At 35.5% G+C, this 17787-nt stretch overlaps 1 protein-coding gene and 1 non-coding gene across 2 annotated transcripts in view; one reads left to right on the top strand and one right to left on the bottom strand.

The window, feature by feature from the left end:
* HCN1 (hyperpolarization activated cyclic nucleotide gated potassium channel 1) overlaps positions 1 to 17787 on the top strand; it is a 670899-nt gene that overhangs the window by 344742 nt on the left and 308370 nt on the right. The gene's annotated exons all lie outside the window — the stretch shown is intronic.
* Positions 2005 to 2111, bottom strand: LOC122150985. The gene has a single exon (XR_006163925.1). It is a non-coding gene; the product is annotated as a U6 spliceosomal RNA (small nuclear RNA).

The raw sequence follows: 17787 nt of genomic DNA, 5'->3' as shown, positions 1-17787 counted from the left end.
TCTTCTGTGTCTGTGTTAATTGGTTTCCCTTTTCTTTGTTGAAGAGGGTCTGTGCAATCCTTCTGCCTAGTCCGCCATCTTGCCCCGCCTCAGAAAATATAATTTTATACTGAAGAATATTCATATTTAAGAATATCATATATATTTTGTTTTACACAGTGCAACTCTCACAAAGCAATTATGCTAAAAATTTATATTCATATATTCATAAATACTTGTTCTCTTCACATGTAGTTTTCCACATTTTCTTCTTGCATTACATTTTAATAAAATATTTTTTGAAGTTAGCTATGCATTTGGATAGCCACCTCTTATGTGTGACATTATATAGGAGATGATTATTGTGAGACTTTTACAAAATTTTCACTTCTGCTCAAACCAAACACTCCTCTCTTTGCTCAGTTCTTTTCTATTATGGATTTCTAACTTATTATTATAGAGATAACCTGGACATTTTAAGAATATAGATTTTTTTTTTTCTCCAAAAACCTGCAGCTCAGGTGTCTACATTTGAACTTAAGAGGGATTTATATTACAAGTTAAGGAGTGTGGTCCTTTTTTCTCCTTTTTTTCCTTTTCTTCTCTTCCTCCTTCTTTCTGTTCCTTTGCTCCTTCTCCCTTCCATTCCATTTATTGAGACCTGATACTCACTTGATGCTCTAATTTCTTATATATCTGCCTAATGCCACTCTTCAGAGAAACTTTCCTTATTACTCTTAACAGCTCGCATGATTGGTTTATATTATATCTTCAAAGTACTCAACAAGAAAGACATACTTCCTTATTATTTATATTTTTCTGTGTCCCCTACCCTAGAATATGGAATGTAAGTTCAGTTAAATCAAAGAATCTCCCTGATTTGTTCCGCATTTTATTTCCAGTGCCTAGAGCAGTGCCTAACATAGGAATTTGTTGTAACCTAGTCATTCACTCAGGAGCTCCGTGGCACAGTGGGTAAGGCATTTGGCTGCTAACCAGGAGGTTAGCAGTTCAAACCTATCAGCCACTCCAGGCAAGGAAAATGGGGCCATCTACTTCTGAAAAGATTTACAGCCTTGGAAACCCAGTGGGGGTCACTATGATTCTGAATAAGCTTGTCAGTGGGTTTTGTTTTATTGGTTTTTAGTCACTCACTCATCATTGGAAGTTTATTTGAGAAACATTCTCTATGAGAGTTTCTATAAGAAAGACCAAAAAACAGAAAACAAAATAAGTTGATTGGTTTACTATTAAAATCTGTGAAGAATCTTTTATTATAATTCCGTCATTTGTATTTACCTTGGAAGTCACAAGGCATATGATAAAGACAGTAATAAATATATTTTAGGGGGAAGGAAAAAACAACTCTGTAATTTGGCTACTAACTGAATGTATCATATAAAAACACTTGCACTACTGCCAAAAGAATGTTTGATGATTCATCGTTAGGACCAAGCAATCTTTAATTTTTCAAATAATTATCATTTCCAGTTTATCCCAGTTTTTTTCAGAAAAAATAACACTTGTCTTCAATGAAAGAGTGAAGGGACAATTTTTGGTATCCACAAAGTCATAATATTGTGCCATTATAATGTAGGGCAACTCTGACATGTTATATATAGTGAATAACATATTTAATGAAGACAAATTTAATATATTGGTCATTTTTATTCAAATGCCTCTGCACATGTTCATTTATGTGTGTGTGTTAACTGTGAAAACTTTATTATACCTCAATGCTCTCTATAGGCAATACTTTTGCTGAATTTATTTCTTGGTCTTTGTTTATTCCTGTTGATTTACTTATGAAGTTGACTTTTATATTTTTCCCAATTATTTTAAATTATTTCCATGTGTAACTCTAATGGAGAGGGCAGAAAGAGTTAAGTAATTTTTTTTTTTTCCTGCCCCAATTTTTTATTAATGACATTTGAAAAACAAGTTACTTTAAATACTAATCAACGTAAAGTGTTTTTTTTTTTTAAGTAATTTTTATTATGGTCAGACTACAAACTAATAGGTAAGAAAAATATGAAATGCTTCATGAATTTGTGCATCATCCTTGTGCAGGGGCCATGCTAATCTTCTCTGTATCATTCCAATTTTAGTATATGTGCTGCTGAAGCGAGCACAGAAAGAGTTAAGTAAATTTTAAAAATAAGGAAAGAAATTATTTTGTATTGTAGACATTAGTGATATGAAGGGGATAATAACTATAAAACAAAGTATTTTTTTTATATCAGTTGAGAAACTCTATGGCATCATTTGACTTTGATGATTCTGGTTTCCATTCGAAAGCTAAAGAGTTCTAGAAAACACAACACAACAAAACAAAGCAGAGTATATTCACATACAGAAAGAGTAATAAAGGAGAAGTGAAAATCTAATGTGAGAAAAAGCACCTACATAATAGTATTATTACTACACTCTCTCCTAACTTATCAACATGATTTGGTTCCAAAGACCAGAACATTATGGGAAAACTACCATTATGCAGGAAAAGAGGATGATAACTGAATATCACAAAATGGATCATGACTACATCCTTACATACCTGCCAAATTACATCATTACATAACTGCCAAACCGTTGAGACTAATGACCTACCCAGTTGATACATAACCTTACCCAGCACAGCTATTCTCACCTCACACTTTGGCATTCCTTACTGTCAGACAGACATTATTTACACAAAAAATAATTGGATAGTAGTTTTTTTTTTTTTTTTTTTTTTTTTTTTACTGTTGTCATGAATGTGAAATGTTCAATAACAAGATGGCCCATAAGTTAGGAAAGATTGTGTATACAAGCCACTGCTTCAAAATATGCTACCTTATTGGTTTCTCCCACCTGCAGAAGAAGATAAGCACTATTTCCGTCATTTCACAATTCGAGAAACTGAAATGTTTGTAGGGTAAATCAATTCACCAGTGTCACACTGTTATGTGGTAGCATGTAGAGACAAGATTGAAGTACATATTTATCCAATGCCATCATTTATACTGTGAACCACTACCTAAAATGACTTGTGTTGCACAGATTGTAGACAATTTTAAAAAGTTAAAAAGTAGTAACAAAAAAACAAAAGATAAAAAAATCCATCTTGGAAGAAGTGCAGCCTAATGCTCCTTGGAAATGAGAGTGACCAGACTTTGTCTCACCTACTTTGGTTATGTTGTCAGAAGGGACTATTCCCTGGAGAAGGAATTCATGCTTGGTAAAGTGGAGGGTTGACAAAAGAGAGGAAGGCCCTCAATGAGACAGATTGACACAGTGGCTGCAATGATGGGCTCAGGTATAGCAAAGATTGTGAGGCTGGCACAGGACTGGGCAGTGTTTCATTCTGTTGTACATACGGTCACTATGAGTCTGAGCCAAATTGATGGCACATAACAACAACATATTCGTGTCACTCCAAATATAATAGAAAACCACTCTAAAATCAGCATATGAGCTGAGCTCTGACACTAAGAAGTAGCATTACTAGTGTGAGATGTATAAATAGAAAAACAAAATCAAACTGAGAAGACAAAAATGGAGAAGCCAGAGCAAGATGGATTCAGGACAGAATATTAGGCATTTTTGGAAATGGATTTAACAATTTTACTATGACATTTTTAATTTACAATAAATTGTTTATAATAAAGAGCAGGGTACTTGACGGATTCTTTGCGACTTTCTTATTTCTCACGTCTTCCATCCTTAACTATTGCTTGTTTTGCTGTTGTTAGTTGTCATCAAGTGGACTCCAACTCATGGGAACCTTGGGTATAACAGAATGAAACATTGCTCGGTCCTGCAACATCTCCATGTTCTTTGATATGTTGAAGCCCATAGTTTAGACTGTTGTGTCAATCAATCTCATTGAAGGTTTTTCCCTCATTTTGATGACCTCCCTTTACCAAACATGATGTCTTTATCTAGCAACTGGTCTTTCTTGATGCTGTAAACAAGTCAAAATCGTGCCATCCTCACTTGTAAAGTACATTCCAGTTATATTTTTTCAAAGATTGATTTGTTCATTCTTCTAGCATGGTATATTCAATATATTTTGCTGACACCACATTTCAAGATATCAACTCTTCTGTCTTCTTTTTTTTAATTGTCCAGCTATCACATGCATGAGAAAATTTAAAACATCATGGTTTGGGTCTAGTGCGCTTGAGCACTAAAGTGACATCTTTGCTTTTTTAGGACTTAAAGAGGTGTTTTGCAAATTTACTTACTGCATTGTATCATTTGATTGCTTGACTTCTGCTTCCATAGGCATTTCTTGTGGATCCAAATATAAGGAAATCCTTTACAACTTCAATTTTTAATTCATTATTATTATGTGGGGAGCTCTGGTAGCATATTGTCAGTTGTGAATGTTTTAATATTCTTTATGTTTAGCTGTAATTTGTGAGTGTTTTCATCTTATTTATGTTTACTATATTTAATACTTCAGGGTGTGGAACTTTTCTTCCTTAAACTTTTTTGAATTTTTATCTGTGTTGTGTTGTTAAGTGTCATCAAGCCGGTTCTGATTCATTGTGACCCTATGTGCAACATAATAAAACATCACCTGATCCTGTATCATTCCTATAAACACTGTTATGCCTGGGCCCATGGTTGCAATCACTGTGTCAATCCACCTCATTGAAGGTCTTCCCTTTTTTGCTACTTTACCAAGCATGATAGTATTCTCCGGGGAATGACGCTTCTGATAATATCCTACTAGTTAGTTTTCCACGCATGACCTATAATGAGAAATTCATAGTCAACACTGTAACTAGACTCCTGTAACATACAACTAGACAAATAACACTCACGTAAAAATATGGTATATATTTAACTATATCATGTTAATTACTTGTTCAATGTATTTATTCTTACACTCAGTGTTTGTAATCTTCACTTCATTCCATAGAAGTAGGTTCAATTATTCCTAGCTAATTGTTTTACAGTCTTTATAAAATCCTCATTAAAATAATTCTTGCAAATGACATTAAAGCAAAAGTTAGTCACTTCTTTCATGGCCTGTTTGATTGAATATGAGGGAGGTACTGACTGGAATAGTGCAACTTGTATGTAGATTAATATTTGTCTGCATTTATAACATTTGCATTTGTTTCATTAAAAAAAAAAAAAATGTCTGCATTATAGAAGTTTTCCTGAAAGAAAACCACAGACTGGGCAACATCTACTAAATGAACTTTAAAAACCCCACCATTCCTAGGACATTTTGTCACTATACTTTTAGATGTATCACACTAAAATTGTATTAATTCAAGATAACTGGGATTGAGTACAATGGTATTTGGTTGAAATTAAAAATGTCATGGAATATTTACTTAAGAATATAACTAAGAAGATAAAAACTATTATGCATCTGCACTTGTATATTAGTTTTGAACTGAATCTAAAAAAATCTAGCATAAATTTGGAATGATTTTACTGAGTAGACAAAGAAGAATTTACCGTGACGCAGTAATCCCTAGAGCAATATTTCTCTGTAGAAGCTTTGGTAGCATAGTGCCTAAGGCACTTGACTGCTAACCAGAAGGCTGATGGTTCAAACCCACCAGCTACTCCTTGGAAGGAAGGTTGGACAATCTATTTCCGTAGTGATACTGCCTCGGAAACCCAAGGAGGGGTCACTATGAGTCAAGTTCAACTGGATGGCATACAACAACAGCAACAACAATATTTCCCTAAATGTAGTTGGTAAGTTTATGCTCAAGGAGTCCATAAATTTTCTACCAGCCTTATTGTAGATCTATGTTTACATGCTGGTTATAGTTTGAAAGATTTTAATAAGCATATTCTGAATCTAGGAACATCTGAATGCCCTGGATTTGGGGTCTAGATTTGCTTTTATGGGCTGAGTGTGTTGTGCCATAAGTTATTATTGCAAATAATTTTAGCTAATGGCCTTCAGACGTACGAGATGCCTTTGTACAATATAAAGGCTAAATTAAATCATGTGAAATGCTGTACAAAACTTCTGTCATAATGCAGATGGAGAAAAAAGACCAGAAAACTATCATTTATTGTATGTTACACATTTACATTGTATGTAATTATTTCATTTCAGGAAAACATCATCCATCACACTAAATTCACAATGTCAAGATATGTGTATCAATTTGTTATTTTTTTGGTATTTGATTTGTAAATTTGTTTTTATGCCATAACTTTACATGAACTATAAGGATAAAAACTTTTATATGGTTTTATATTTGTATGTTTTAGTAGCATTATAATCAAAATAAGTCAACTCAGTGACCTTTCATTCTAATAGTTTATTTACTTTTGATTTGAATTAGTCTGTATATTATTTTAAGGAGTCCTGGTGGTTCAGTGATTAAGTGCTCTACCGCTTACTGAAAAGGCTGTGGTTCAAACCTACCAGCCACACTAGTTGAGAAAGGTAGCCTAGTCTGATTCCATAAACCTTGGAAGCCTCATGGGGCAGTTCTACTCTTCCCAGTAAAGTTGCTATGAGTTGGAACCAACTCAACAGCAGTGAATTTTTGGCTTTTATATATTATTTTTTACTTTGAGAGGTGCCATTATGAAGGAAAGGCAATATGCCTTAATTGTACGCACATATCCCACAGATCCTCCACCAACTTTCCATATGTTGTTAACTAAATATTTTTTATAACTATTGGTGTTCAACAGTATTTGAAAATATGTATAAAGGGTTGTTCTATTATGCAATTTCAGTCTTATTTGGATAGTTTTTGCTTAATAATTTGTACATCTATTATTTCTTCAAAGATAAGTTTAAGTTGTTTAACTAACTTATGGGCAATTTCTCAAAGGGAAGATTGGACAATCTACTTCTGTAGAGATACTGCCTCAGAAACCCAAGGAAGGGTCACTATAAGTCGAATTGACTCAATGGCAGTGAGTTTGGTTTGGTTTTTGAGTATAGGAAATATACTATGAATAATTGAAATACAAATTGATGACTTCCTAATGCTCTTCATTTCTGTAGGAATGAGATAACTATCCTGACTGAGAATACCAAAAGAAAAAATACATTGTTATAAAAGTCTAATTAGAGCAAAGAAGGAATCTGATGATTAATTTTCAGCCATTAATTAATTTTATTTTCATTTGAGATTAAGTAGGAGAGACACTTACTAATAATCAAGAATCAGACACTTCACATGTTTTCGAGCTCTCTTGCACTTAGTTAGGGTCCTGTGACAGTTATAGTCAATGAGCTCTGAGAGACAGGGCATATTTCATTGGTAGGTATAAGCACTGAAGAGCTGGCATGTAACCCTCCAGTTCTTTCTTTCCACTTCACAGGCATATCTTAATTTGTAGGCACAGCATAACATAGCCTATTCTGACCCACACAACACCATAGGGGGAATAATTACAATACTAAAAGAATAAAGACTTTGCAGATTTGAATTTAGAGTCTTGCATTCTAGAATGTGCTTTGCCACCAACACTCATGTGATGTTATTAATTGTTTAACTTTCCTATACTTAGGTTCTTCAACTATGAATTAAGTGTATATTATCATTTCATTTAATTAATCTTTGTCAATACCTATTTTATGTCAAGCATTTTCCTAGGTACATAGCATGTTGTAGGGAATAAGACCAACTCCCTCCTCATTGTACGTCCATTCTAGCTAGCTTTGATTCATACCACTTCTTTCTAGGTGATGAAACTACACAGAAGTTAACAAGAATGCAGGCTCTAATATAAAGAGATTTATAATCTGATGGAAAGGAAAATTATGTGCAAAGCCATGATATGTATTTGCTTAAAGATTCCTGAAGGAGAGGACAAATGCCTATGAAATTCTCCCTTATTTCTGCTTGCTGAGCTTTATACCCTTGAAAATAAAGCTATATATATATTTTTTTTTCTCTATGCCATCAAATTGATTCCAATTTATGGTGACCCTGTGTGTGTTGGACTAAAACTGTCTTATATAGGATTTTCAATGGCTGGTTTTTCAGAAGTAGATTACCAGGCTTTCTTGCAATCCACCGCTGGGTAGATGTAAACCACTAACCTTAAAGTGTTTAGCAGACAGGCACATTATCCATTTACCCCCACCCCCAGGAATCCACCCATACATAAAAAGATGTTTTACATTTTTTGTTCAAATTTATTAACCCAGATAGTATTTCTTTTTCTTAATTCACACAATGACATGGCAGTAATGGCCCTGCTTGCATTAAGATAATGTGATAAAAAAATATAAACTAAAGGCTTGGAGACACAAAATAGGGATGTTATTTCAACTAATATAAGCTGATTTTTGATAAGGAACCTTCAACTGAGAGTGGAGTTTTAGACACTCCAGACACTTTTAGATCAAAAATAGTAATAGTGACAATAATATGCTATGGAGTTAGCACAGAAAAAAAAATTTGTTAATAGTCCTTATTTTAAGTAAATAGTTCAAAAAATACAGTAAAAATTATTCACATACAATCTTGTATACAAGTTGAACATTGAAACCTAGAAGATTGTATTATTATCTATTGATGTGCTAGCAAATGTAAAAGGCAAAATTAAAATTGTTTCACATTTTGTTTTGCAAATACCAATTAACTACTTAAGGAGCTTTGTGGCATGGTGTAAGGGATTTGGCTGCTAACTAGAAGGTTGGTGGTTCAAACACACCAGCCACTCCATGGGAGGAAGACGGTACAATCTACCTCTGTAAAGATTTGGTGTTGTTATTGTTAGGTGCTGTCGAGTCAGCTCCAACTCATAGGAAACTCTATGCACAAGAGAATGAATACTGTCTAGTCCTGCACCAGCCTCACAATCATTGCTGTACCTGAGCCCATCGTTGCAGCCACTGTGTCAATCCATCTCATTGAGGGCCTTCCTGTTTTTCATTGACCCTCCACTTTATCAAGTATGACATCCTTCTGTAGGAAATGGTCACTTCTGATAACATGACCAAAGTAGTTGAGACAGAGTCTGGCCATTCTTGCTTCCAACAAGCATTGCTTCTTCCAGGACAAATATGTTTGTTCTTATGGTAGTCCATGGTGCTTTCATTATTCTTTGCCAACACTACAACTCAAAAGCATAGTCTCTTCTTTAGTCTTCCTCATTCATTGTCCAGCTTTCAGATGCATATGAGGCGATTGAAAACACCATGGCTTGGGTTAGGTACACCTTAGTTTTCAAAGAGAAATCATTGCTCTTCAGCACTTTAAAGAAGTCTCTGTGCAGCAGATTTGTCCTGTGCAATATGTTATCAGATGTCTTGACAGCTGCTTCCATTGGAGTTGATTGTAGAACCAAGCAATATGAAATCTTTGATAACTTCAATCTTTACTCCATTTTTGTGATGCTGTTTACTTGTCCAGTTGTGAAGATTTTCATTTCCTTTATGTTGAGGTGCAATCCATACTGTAGTGAATACTTTATCAGTAAGCACTTCAAGTCACCTTCACTTTCAGCAAACGAAGTTATGTGGTCTACATATGGCAGGTTGTTAATGAGTCTTCCTCCAATCCTCATGCCACACTCTTCTTCATATAATTCATCTTTTCAGATTCTTTGCTCAGCATACAGATTGAATAAGAATGGTGAAAGGATACAACCCTGACACACTCCCTTCCTGATTTTAAACCATGCACTATCCCCTTGTTCTGTTTGAACAAAGCCCCCAGGTCTATCTAGTGATTCCTCATGAGTATAATTAAATGTTCTGGAATTCCCATTCTTCTCAATGTTATCTGTAATTTGTTATGATCCACACAATCAAATGCCTTTGCCTAGTCAATGAAACACAAGTAAACATCTTCCTGGTATTGTTTGCTTTGAGCCAAGATCCATCTGACATCAGCAATGATATCACTCATTCCATGTCCTCTTCTGAATCCAGCTTGCATTTCTGGAAGTTTTCTGTCAGCATACTTTTGCCATCGTTTTTGAAATATCTTCAGTAATATTTTACTTGCATGTGATATTAATGGTATTGTTCAATAATTTCTGCATTCTGTGGGAATGTATGGATATCTTCCAGTTAGTTGGCCAGGTAGCTGTCTTCCAGATTTCTTGGCATAGATGAGTGAGTGCCTCCAGTATGGCATCAGTTTGTTGAGACATCTCAATGGATATTCCATCAATTCCTGGAGCCTTGTTTTTTGCCAATTCCTTCAGTGCAGCTTTGACTTCTTCCTTCAGTACCTTTGGTTCTTCATTATAACTACCTCCCAAAATGGGTATACATTGACCAATTCTTTTTGGTACAGTGACTCTGTGTATTCCTTCTATCATCTTTTGAAGCTTCCTGCATCATTCAATATTTTGCCCATTGAATCTTTCAATATTGTAATTAAAGTTTTGAATTCTTTTCCTCGGTTCTTTCAGCTTGTGAACTGCCAAGTATGTTCTTCCCTTTTGGTTTTCTAACTCCAGGTCTTTGCACATTTCATTATAATAATTGACTTTGACTTCTTGAGCTACTCTTTAAAATCTTCTGTTCAGCTCTTTTATTTTGTCATTTCTTCCATTTGCTTTAGCTACTTTCCATTCAAGGGCAAGTTTCAGAGTCTCTTCTTACATCCATTTTGCTCTTTTCTTCCTTCCCTGTTTTTTTTTATTGATCTTCTACTTTCATCATGGATGATGTTATTGATGTCATTCCACAATTCCTCTGGTTTTTGGTTATTGGTGTTCAATGCATCAAATCTATTCTTTAGATGGTCTCTAAATTCAGGAAGCATATAATTAAGGTCATATTTTGGCTCCTGTGGACTTCTTTAAATTATCTTCAGCTTCAACTGGAACTTGCATATTAGTAACTGATGATCTGTTCCACAGTCAGCTCCTGGCTTGTTTTGGCTGATGACATTTAGCTTCTCCATTACCTTTTTCCACAAATATAGTTGATCTGATTCCTGTGTACTCTATCTGGTGAAGTCCACGAGTATAGCCACCTTTTATGTTGTTGAAGAAAGGTATTTGCAATGAATAAGTCATTGGTCTTGCAAAATTCTGTCATGCAGTCTCCAGTGTCATTTCTATCACCAAGGCCATATTTACCAAATATTGATGATGTTTCCTTGTTCCCACCATTTGCATTCCAATTACCAATAATAATCAATACACCTTGATTGCATGTTTGGTCAATTTTACAATGCAGAAATTCATAAAAATCTTCAATTTCTTATTTGCTGTTGGTGGTTGGTGGGCAAATTTGAATAATAGTATTAACTGATCTTCCTCACAGGTGTATGGGTATTATCCAATCATTGACATAATCGTATTTCAGGGAATACCCTGTGAATAGCTGTGAAACACTGTCTGATATATTACTGAAAAACTTTATGAATAGCCCTGAAAAATTGCCCAATATAATGCCTGATGATGAACCCCTCAGGTCAGAAGCCACTCAAAATATGACTGCAGAGGAGCTGCCTCCTCAGAGTAGAATCCACCTTAATGATGTGGATAGAGTAAAGCTTTCAAGACTTCCATTTGCTAATGTGGTACAACTCAAAATGGAAAGAAACAGCTGCAAACATCTGTTAATAATTGCAACATGGAATGTATGATGTATGGAAAATTGGAAGTTGTCACAAATGAAATGTAACACAAAAGATCTATATCCTAGACATTAGTGAATGAAAATGGACTGGTTTTGGCCATTTTAAATCAGACAACCACATGATCTCCTATGCCAGGAATGACAAATTGAAGAGGAATGCTGTGGCACTCTTTGTCACAAAAAATGTTTCAAGATCTATCATGAAGTTCTGTAAAGACTGACAGCCTTGGAAACCCAATGGTAATCAGAATGGTTGTAATTGACCCGATGACAGTGGGTTTTTGGTTTTTAATTGATTATTTGGGTGATCATTTGTTGAAAATATATGACTAAGGTAATATAACTAAAAAACAAGACTAAAAATCTCTTAATTATAAATCTATCTTTCATCTCTTGCAGTCTAGTAACAGTTTAGATTGAAATTCCTATAAATAAGAAATTGTATTATTATAATAAACCAAAAAAAATAAAAAATGCACTCCCATCAAGTCAATTCTGACTCATAGTGACTGCCATTGAGTTTTCAAGACTGTAGATCTTTATGGAAGCAGATTGCCCCATCTTCCTTCCACAGAGCAACTGGTGGGTTTGAACTGCTGACCTTCTGGTTAGCAGCCGGATGCCTTATCCGTTACCCACCAGAGCTTCTATTGTTTTAATAGTATTGATTTTTATTTTGCTAATTAAGATATATTACCTTAACAAAATTTTTTTTAAAGTCCTATCAAAAGGAGTAACTAATCTGCTAACAAATCACTGTGTAAATTTATGAAAAAAAAATTGAATGTATTCATAATCCTTATGAGTTATAATAACAAAGTAGGTCAGCAGCTTGCTGAGTGTTGTGATTCTCCTTTGCCATCTTGGTTCTATTAGTACAGCCTGCCTGGTAACTGCTTCCTACTGGAGAGAAACATAACCCATCACAAACAAATCCCTAACTGAATTCTGACTTCTCAGATGTGTATTCTTTTGTGAGAACCAAACCAAACCAAACCCATTGCCATCAACCAACATGGAAATAAATCTGATATTTTGTTTTCAAATGGAGTATGCATTTCAGAAAAATTTTAGCATGAATTACAGTTCCAAAATAGAGAGGATAGAGGATATTGCTACAATATCGACTATGACTACATCAAGTTGCTGTAGTAATTATCAGACCAAATCCAGAGGTACCAAAACTTGATATTTCTTTTTCTTATATAGATTAGCTCTCAAATTATAGTGACAAATGTCTAGAGGAAGCACCATTTATAAAATAACCTCATCTAAAAAGTGGCACCTGATGAAATTGTCAAAAGAAACTTAAAATACCTTGAAATCTGATATTTCCTTCAAAACAAACAAATGAACAAATTCTCTGACCTTAATTCCCCATACAGTTTGTGTGTGTGTGTGTGTGTGTGTGTGTGTGTGGTGGCACAGTGGTTAAAAGCTTGGCTTCAAATACAAAGGTCAGTGGTTCAAATCCACCAGCTGGTGCGTGGGAGAAAGATGTGGTAGTCTGCTTCTATACAGATTTACAGGCTTAGAAACCCTGTGGGGCAGTTCTGCTCTGCATTATGGGCACTGTGAGTTGCAAGTGACTTGATGTCAGTGGATTTTTATTTTATCTACTTATCTGTGTTTTTTTCAGTTTTCCTGGACTTTCATAAATTGAATAATATTATACATGTACACATTATCTAACCTGTCTTGTATCTAATTAAAATAAGAAAAAACATGTTCATTGCCATTTTATAGATGAATAATTTGACTCAGAGACTGGGTTACATAGTTGGCATAAAGCCAGAGGCAGATGTTACTGTAATTGGTTATAAAATCCATGTTCCCTTTTAGTTAGTGCTGAACCCACCATACCATTCTACTTCATGAAAACACTAGCTTCATAAATTATGAGCCATTTTTAATTCATATTCACAGAAATCAACTATGCATTGGCTGCAGAATGAGAATAAGTCAGAATTTGTGTGAAAAATATGTGAAGAAGTCATTTTGTTTTCTGTATGTGCTGGGTTTTAAGATCACTACCATAAATCCAAAGTAATGTGACAAAGAGAAGCAATTATAATTTACATTTATTCTAAATTCTTCATAAACTTATGTTTTATGCTGGAAATACATATTTTTTTAAGATTTTATTGTGCTTTGGGTGCAAATTCACAGAACAAACTTTGTTTTACATTCAATAGTTTGTATACATTTGACTTCAAACCTTGATTACCATCTCCGACCATAACAAACTCTTCTCTCTTCCTATCTCTGTGACTAACCCCTCACTGTGCCCTTCTTAACTATGCACTCCTGCTTGTCCAGCCTTCCCTCTGTGGGAGTGCTACCCCTCTGGTGATCCATGACGATTACTGTAAGGGGTGTATCTCCCTAAGTAGATGGGTGCATCGCCTTGGGATAGGTGTTATGCATGTAGGTCTTTCTACAGTTGGGCTGAGAACCAACTCATGGGAATGAGTCCAATCTAGGCCCAAAGGATAACCCGGGACTATATAGTCTTGGGGGTTCCACTAGATTATCTAGCCAGTAACTTTGGTCATATTTGTGTTTTTGGATTTTGTTCCACAGTTGTCCTTCCACTCTACCCAGGACCTCCAGATTTGATCCCTTTCCACATGGTTGGAACTGGTTGCTGTGCACCATCTACTTCTGGCCTCAGAATCTATAGTATCCTTGGACTAATTGTTTCGCTACTCACCAAAACAGGATATGTAACAACATTTTCATGTACTATGTTGTGCTGATTGAGCTTGGTGTCCCCAGAGACTCTAGTCCCAAGTCACCAGGCCTGGTGATTCTCTCTCTCAAGGTATATGGTTGTTTCTGAGAGGTTACTCTCACTCTGTCTTCTGTTGCTTCTGAAATGTGTGTGGCTAGTTATTTATTTATTGTTTTTTAATTTTTATTGTGATTCGGGTTAAAGTATGCAGAGCAAGTTCACTTTCCATACAGCATTTCACATACACTTTGTCTCATAACATTGACTACAATTTCCCACTATACAACGGCTCTCCTCCCACTTCCTCCCCATAGTTACTTCTTCCCTGTGTCCTTCCCTCCCATGTACTCCTACCCCCCAAGCTGTCTCCTTATGCATGCACAGCCCTTCTATTCTCCTATAATTGATCTCTCCAAGGAGTGTATCTACCTACTGTAAATGTTCAGCTCATATGCCTGTCTTTTGTTAGGCTGGTAGCCACAGCACTGGGTTCAATTCCACACCTGAAAGGCAGGTAGGAGGCATAGTCTGAGTGGTTCCATCGGGCACTATCAAACCAGCAAACCTGGTCCCCTTTTTCTTTTCTTTTTTTCTTTTTTAATAATTTTGAGTTTTACTCCACATTGTTTTCCCACTCTGTCCAGGAACATCTAGAGAGATCCCACTCCTAGGGGTTGACAGAGGTAGCCAGGGACCATCTAGTTCTTCTGGTCTCATGGCCATATTGGCTGAGAATCACATGGTGTACCAGATACTTGGACTAATTGTTTCCATGCGTCTTTGGTTTTCTTCATTCTTCTTTGCTCTGGATCAGGAGAGAACCATCGTTGCATCTAGATGGATGCTTGCATGCTTTTAAGATACCAGTTGCTACTCGCCAAAGTTGGATGTGGAACAATATTTTTGTGTAGTGTGTTAAGCCAATTGAGCTTGATGTCCCCTCTGACTATGGTCCTGAACCCAAAGGTCCAACTATTCACTTCCTCTGGGTACTTGAGTGTGGCCAAGAAATGACTACAACCTGGTCCCTTGTCAGGTCTACTATAAATACCTGGGAATTTTTACAGAACATACAAATACACTTGTAGAAACATTGTCAGCCAACCCTATACATGGTCATGGGCAGGATTCACCCTGCATACACATACCTAATAGCTCAGCCTGTCCACCCATCTATCTACCCATATATCCAGGTTTGCCTTCACTGACTCAGTTCATCTTTGTTGTTTGTACCTCCCATGTACCTCTCTATATCTTCCTCTTTCTCTATGCCAACAGTTGATCATTCACTTTTGGTACATTGTCTTCACTCAAATCATTACTTGTCTCTACCTATCTAACAGTGATCCCTGTCCTCCCCTCCCACCTTTGATAACCAACAAAGAAAATCTCCTTCCATATATACACCTTTCCTTGACTTTTTACAATAACAGACTAATTCAATATTTGTCCTTCTGTAATTGACCTATTTCATTCACCATAATGTCCTCCAAGTTTATCCACATTATGTGGTATTTTGCCGATTTGATGTTATTCTTTAGGGTTGTATAGCATTGCATTTTGTGCATGTGCCATAGTTTGGTTATCCATTCTTCTGTTGGTAGACAACTAAGTTGTTTCCATCTTTTGGCTATTGTAAATAGTGCTGTGATGAACATAGGTGTGCATATATCTGTTCTTGTCCTAGCTACCACTTCTTTAGGATATATACCTAGCAATGGAATGACTGGGTCAAATGGTATTTCTAATTCCAACTTTTTAAGGAATTGCCATACTGCTTTCCACAGTAGTTGTACCATTTTATAGTGCCACCAGAGTGTATGAGATTCCCAATCTCTCTTCATCCTCACCAGGATTTGTTATTTTCTGTCTTGTTGAACTTTGCTATTAATGCTGGAGCAGGATGGTATCTCACTGTTGTTTTGATTTGCATCTCTCTAATGGCTGATGATCATGAACATTTCTTCATATGTTTGTTGAACACCTGAGTATCCTCTTTGGTGAAGTATCTATTCATGTCTTCTGCCCATTTTTAATTGGATTGTCTTTCTGTTGTGGTGATGTTGGAGCTTTCCATAAATTCTAGAGATAAGTCCCTTGTCAGATATGTCATTGCCAATTTTTTTTTCCCCAATCTATAGGTTCTATTTTGACTCTTTTGGAGAAGTCTTTGGAAGCAAATAAAAATTTAATTTTTGGAAGGTCCTATTCATCTAGTCTCTCTTCTACTGTTTCTGTATGTTCGGTTATGCTTGATAGTCTATTTATGCCATATATTAGGGCCCCTAAATTTGCCCCTAGTTTTTCCTGAAGGACTTTATAGTTTTAGGTTTCACATTTAAGTGTTTGATCCATCTGGAGTTAGTTTTTGTGTATGGTGTGAGGTACAGATGTTGTTTAATTCTTCTGCAAATAGACAGCCAGTTTTGCCAGCACCATTTATTAAACAAACATTCTCTTCCACATATGATGGATTTTGGCACTTTATCAAAGATCAGCTGACCGTATGTTGATGGATCTATTTTTGGGTTCTTAATTCTATTCCATTGATCTAGGTGTCTCTCATTATACCAATACCAGGCAGTTTTGACTACTGTGGCTGTATAGTAGGTTTTGGAATCCAGGACTGTGAGACCTCCTACTTTGTTCTTCTTCTTCAATAGTGCTTTGCTTATCCAAGGTCTCTTTCCTTTCCATGTAAAGTTAGTGATTGGTTTTTCCATATCTTTAAAGAATGTTGATGGAATCTGGATTGGAATTGCCTCAAATGTATAGATTTCTTTGGGTAGTATTGATATTTTCACAATCTTCAATCTTCCTATTCATGAGTATGGTGTGTTTTTCCGTTTATGTAGATCTCTTATGGGTCTTGAAGTACTCTTTTACAGTTTTCTTTGTATGGATCTTTTGTGTCCCTGATAGGATTTCTTCCCAAGTATTTCATTTTTTTTATTTTTTGGTAGCTATTGTAAATTATATTGATTTCCTTATTCCTTTTTCGGCAATCTCTTTGCTGTTGTAGAGGAATCCCACTGATTTTTGTATATTGATCTTGTATCCGGCTCCTGTGCTAAATCTCTCAATTAGTTCCATAGATTTTTTACTGAGTCTCTTGGGTTTTCTAGGTATAGGATCATATCATCACCAAATAGGGTTAGTTTTATTTCTTCCTTACCAATTTGGATGCCTTTGATATCACATTCTTTCCTTATGGCCCTGCCTAGGACTTCCAATACAATGTTGAATAGAAGTGGTGATAGCAGGTATCCTTGTCTTGTTCCTGTTTGCAAGGTAAATGGTTTCAGTCTCTCTCCATTAAGGATAATGTTGCCTGTTGGTTTTGCATATATGCTCTTTATTATGTTGAGGAATGTTCCTTCTATTCCCATTTTGCTGAGAGTTTTGATCAATAATGAGTGTTGGATTTTATCAAGTGTCTTTTCTGCATCAATTTATATGATCATGTGGTTCTTTCCTTTGTTTTATTTATGTAGTGGATGACATTGATTGTTTTTCTAACATTGAACCATCCTTGCAT

The sequence above is a fragment of the Orycteropus afer genome, unplaced genomic scaffold (genome assembly GCF_000298275.1).
Source record: "Orycteropus afer afer isolate SDZICR_OR568_19922 unplaced genomic scaffold, OryAfe1.0 scaffold00277, whole genome shotgun sequence".
NCBI lineage: Eukaryota > Metazoa > Chordata > Mammalia > Tubulidentata > Orycteropodidae > Orycteropus > Orycteropus afer.
This window is presented reverse-complemented; position numbering and strand designations above follow the sequence as displayed.